A 5,919-nucleotide genomic window follows, 5' to 3' on the forward strand; every position below is an offset into this window, starting at 1 on the left:
ATAAACTATTTACCTATTCCTACTCATAAAGTTTTTTCTCTATCCATTTTTTTAGTCAAGCCAAGCCAAACCGAGCCGAACCAAGCCAAGTCGAGTCAAGTCAAGCTAAGCTAGGTTAGGTAATTAGTTTTAATTGAGTAGATATATATTGTAAATAATTTTCAAATGGAAGGAGAATGGTAGTTATTTTAAGTTCAACGGGTATTTTGCATAAATTGCTCAAAAGAATTTATAAACAATTATTGGAGGTATTGGGCGACACGTGGGACAGCTATCACGCCACCTGTGGGGACACTTTTTCCCACAATCCTCCGACATCTTGTCCCTAAGCCATTTATTAATCATGATTTGTGGATATTTTAATATTGAGCTTAGACCACTTTTTGGTTATTTGTAGACTCATTAGTGCAGCCGGACCTAAATTAGTTTCTTAATTACGATATCCTTACAGACGAAAAAACTAATATAAAAAATTAAGAATCTAAAGCTAGTGTATTTGCACCAATCATTTTGGTTTTTCTTTTTTTTCCACACGCCAATCATTTTTGTTATTATTCCATATCTGTTTCCTATTATGGGAATGATTTGGCAGGATACTTGTTTGAATTGTTTTTTTCTTGGCCCACGTCTCCACTTGCTTATTAGGGTTTGCTACAAATGCAAAAATTAATGTAAAAATAGTACAGTATAGCCAGTTTTCGGATTGATCATTCAAAAATAGGCAGCATTTACGAAGTCAATGAAAATAGCCACTATTTTGCTTCAATAGAGACCGGTCCAACATAATATACTGAAGTTCGGTGCACCTATGTATGAACTCCAGCATATTATGCTGGACTGATATACTTTGCTGACTCCAGTATAATATACTGGAGACTGGAGCACCGGTGCTCCAAACTTCAGTATATTATACTGGACAATTATACTTGCTGGAACTCCAGTATATTATGCTGGAGTTCTATTGTACTTATGCTGGAGTTCCAGCATACTTATCCTGGACTCCAGTATAATATGCTGGAGTTCAAGCATACTTATGTTGGAACTCCAGTATAATATACTGGCGTACTTTCCGGGTTTTGAACAGTGTTTTCGCTCAGATTTATCTTTACATGAAAAGTGGCTAAATTTCGATTACTTTTGAAACTGAGCTATTTTTGAACGACCAGTTGTAAATCTGGCTATTTTTGAATTTCTCCCAAAATTAATTCTTATTCATTACTCTTCTGGCCCATTTAAGTGATTTTTTTATTTTTTTTATTTGTAGTCCACAATATTTGATTTTTTCAGATATCAAGAAGTACTTAACTTCTTCTTTCCAAAGTTGTCCTTTGAGTAAAGAACATAGGAATAGTTTGTTATATTTTCAATGAGCAAATTAAGGTTAATATGGTCAATTTCTTCGTTAATTAATGCTAAAATGTGAATTCTTTAATATGTGTGTGAAAAGAGCCAAAAATCACTTAAAGTGGATCGGAGAGAGTAGTAGTTAGGGGCGGAGCTACAAGATTAACTATGTGATCGGTTGAATCCTGTAATTTTTGTTTCGGAATTAGTTACTAATACTTTATGTTCTTATCATAAAATTTGGAACCCAACAAGTTTAAATTTTGGCTCCGTCTTTGGTTGTAGCAGTTATTATATTTAACTTATATTTTATTAAATTTTAATGTTATAACATGAATGTGCTTAATTAATGACGAGTTTGAAGTGCTTGATTTTAAAATGATTCCAAGTTCAGTTTTATGTGAAGATATTACTATTGAAAATCAGGCTAATGATTAGGTAATATGTTTATAGTCATCATTATTAAATATATAATTATATGGAACTTAAAATAAAATAAAATAAAAAAGGCTTAATGATTAGGTCATGTTCATCGGCTCCCTGTTGAACTTCCTGTGGACAGCCCTACGACATTCATAAATAAATTTCCTAAGGAAAAGGAAAGAAGAAGGAAGCATCAATGGCTGAGGTATCTTCTTAATTTATACATGCACGCTTGCCTGTAGAGGCAGATCCAGGATTTGAAGGTTGCGGGTGCCACTACACATTATCCACTAGCCACAAAAATCGAATAGGAAAAATGGATCGATTAAGTTAGTTTTTAATTAATCCAATTAAGTTTTTTATTCACGAATGACCAAATAAGTTCACTTTTAGTTCAACTTTTTAACACTTGATTTAATTATATTCTAGAATAAAATATAGAAAATTAATATGTGATGAAAGCCGCCTCCAATTAAAAAGAAATTCTTAAGGAGTATCTTAGTTATTATATATTCTTGTGTTTGATTGGGTTAATTTTTTTTTATTTAACTGTCGAGTTATATGACAATTATTTTCAAAGGAAAATTTTTAAATTTTCAGTCTGAGAATCAATTCAAAACCTATATTAGTAAGGATTTTTTTTTTCAAAAGTCAATAAATAATACAACTCAAATGATACTCCAATACATAAATTAATGTTGTATCATTAAAAAGATATAAGCTACATGTTATCGAGAATCATTTAAAATTATGCATCAAACGAAATTGCTCATAAAATAAGGTATAATTTTAGGTAGCAAAATGAAGGCTAATGTAAGAAAATTTAAAAAAGATAAAAGATAGAGAGAGTTAGTACCAAATAACAGAAGAGGATCTTAAAAATAAAAATGAAAAAAAAGAAAAAAAAACGTGCCACCTCGACCCTCTAAAGTAGATCCGCCCCTGCTTACCTGGATTATTATTGAAAGAAATCATTTCAACGAATTTTTATAATTGGTATTTAAATTTTTAATTTTTTTATAAATTATTATATTGATAAACGATGTTACTTATATTTATACCTAATAATGTTATTTTACTTATTATTTATATATAAATATTTAATAAAAAAAAATTCAACAAAGCAGAATCTCATTTGAGGCATGGTATATTAGACAATAGTTCTTTACTTTTATAACTATGTGAAAAATAATATTCCAAAGCACTAAGAATGGCGGGGATAATATTGCTTTTGTTACTTATTTGACATCATCATAATCGAAACAGCCTCTCTGCTCTATCAGAGTAATGGTAAGATCTGCGTACATATATTACACTCTCCAGATCCCACTTTGTAAGATTTTACTAGGTAGTTATTGTTGTTGTTGGCATCATCATAATATTTATACAATTCTTTTAGAATTTAAATTCATTGAACTCTTTTAATTTTTGCTATGCTATTTTTCTATCAATTCATTTCATTATTTTCCGTTTGTAACTAAAATAATATAATGTTTTAATCACAGAATCAAGATTTAAAGTTTATGAGTATATTTGCCATAATATTTATAGTTTATTTTAGTTACTGTATTCGTAATTAAATATTTATAAATATTTAATAAAATGTTTGATGTAAATACTGTGTTCAAGCAAAAAATATTCAGCTCGATCGAGCACATACGTATAATATGTCAGTTCTGTCCCTGGTTCTATTCCAATGATATGATGAAATGATATTACTCCTCTATTTTTAATACTCTAAGGAGTGGTTTGATATGAGGTATAAGTAAAAATAGTGATGAGATAAAAATTTAATATCATATTAATATTTTGTTTGGTTAACAAATTTGGAATTAGTTATTTCGGGACTAAAATTAGTATCGGGATAACTTATACTTTGTAGGGGATGAAATAATTAGTGTCGGGATAACTTATAAATTCTTCTTAGAAATTATGCAATTGTCATTTTTAATATAACATACCAAAAAGTAAATAAAAAAATACCAGGATAACTAATTCCAACAAAACTAATCCTAACATAACTTATTCCAGTATAAGCCATATTCAAACTAACCCCTAAGGAGTGATTTAGTATGAGGTATAAGTAGAAATAGTGTTGGGATGAAAATTTAATATCACCTTAATACTTTGTTTGGTTAATAAATCTGGGATAAGTTATCCCGGGATTAAAATTAATACATACTCCCTCCGGTCCAAAATAAGTGATTTTTTGGCCTTTTTCTTGTGGTCCAAAATAAGTGATTTTTCAGATTTCAAGAATGAATTAATTATTTTTTTCCTATATTGTCCCTGGAGTAAATAGTGTTGGAATATGTGTTAGGAGTATTTATGTGAGATAATAAAGGTTAATATGGTCAATTCCATTGGTAATTAATGCTAAAAGGTGAATTTCTTAATCTGTGTGAAAACATCCAAAAAATCACTTATTTTGGAGCGGAAGGAGTAACTTATACCTTGTAGGGGTGGGATAATTAGTACCGGAATAAATTATACCTTCTTAGAAATTATGCAAATATTATTTTTAATATAACATACCAAACAGTGGATAAAAAACAATCCCAGCATAACCTATATTCAAATCAAACAACCACCTTGAATATGAGGAATTAAAAAGAAAATAAAAAGGTGAAAAGAAAAAGGAAAGTGCTGATGAATTCACACGCGCGAGAAAAACGTGGAAAGGCTATGTGGGGCCAGAAAGAAAGGCAAGTAAAGAGGACGTTATAGTGGGGGAAAGGAAGAAGAGTTCAAATGATTGTATAGAGATGTCATGTCGGGTAATAAAGCGACAATAGGACATAACACGCACGAGCTCCGTATGTTTCCTGGGACCCACACACGCACAAACACAGTAGGGATTGTCTGTTTGAACAGTCATCTCATTTGTCACAATAATTAATGAATCAGGGCAACTTTAGATACATAGCTGCAATAGAGTTTATAAGGGCCCGTTTGGATATATGAAATTTTTCATATTTTTTTGAAGAAAATATTTTTTAAAAAAATTAATTTTCACTTAAACATAAATTTCGGAAGTTTTAAAAATTTGATAAAAAATTATTTTTCAAATTTTTTATTCAAATCACTCGCAAAAATTCAAAACAACTCAAAATTATATTAATGTCCAAACAAACTCTAATTGTCAAATACCATTTTTACTTGAAATTGATTTTCACTTTTTTTTTTTTTTTGAAATTTTACAATTTTTATGTCCAAATGTGCACTAAGTTTCATTGAATTTAATAATTTTAGTTCAAAGTTTATTTTGATTTTAAATAAATTTATTGTATGGTATATTAATTTAAAATTTTATAACTTGAAATAATTAAAAGCTTAAATTCATTTAAATTTTAAATTAATGATTCTGAATTTGATCTCTATGAATAAAAAATTAATAAAAAATATTTTTCCTTTTATTGGGTCGTATACACTGTAAATATAAATTAATTGATAATCTTAAGATAAATATCGAAGATCAAATAAAAAATTAAACAATGAAATCTTAGATATGTTAGAGAGATCAGAGGCAAAATTAAAATTAATGTTTATGAGTTATAAATATTAAGATTGAGATATTATTTAGAATTAATTTTTTTATACTTAGGGCAGACCCAGTGCACTAAACTTTTGCTATGCACAGAGCTTGATGAAAGGCCGAACCATAAAAATCTATTGTATGCAACCTTAACCTAAGTTTCTACAAAATTTTGTTTTTATGGCTAGTGGCAGAGCCACATTCAACCAAGGGGTGTCAACTAACACTTCTTCGGCGGAAAATTATATTATAGTGCTAGATAATTTTTCTTATTATATATATATTTATTATAAATTGACTCCTCTTGATTTTATAGTATATTTAATTTCTTATATTTTGATATCCCTTAATGAAAATTTTGACTTCTAGCTCGTTTGGCCAAACTGCAAAAATTAACTTATTTTGAGAAGTGTTTTTTTTCAAAAGTACTTTTGGTGAGAAACAATTTGTGTTTGGCTAATTAGTTTGAAAAACACTTCTGAGCAACAATTAGTGTTTGGCCAAGCTTTTAAGTGTATTTTTCTCAAAAGTGCTTTTGGAGATGAACTATTTTTTTCTCGTTTCCTAAAAGTACTTCTGCTTTTCCTCAAAAATACCTTTTTTCTTTCCAAAAATTT

Source organism: Nicotiana sylvestris, chromosome 12 (genome assembly GCF_000393655.2).
Source record: "Nicotiana sylvestris chromosome 12, ASM39365v2, whole genome shotgun sequence".
Classification (NCBI taxonomy): Eukaryota; Viridiplantae; Streptophyta; class Magnoliopsida; order Solanales; family Solanaceae; genus Nicotiana; species Nicotiana sylvestris.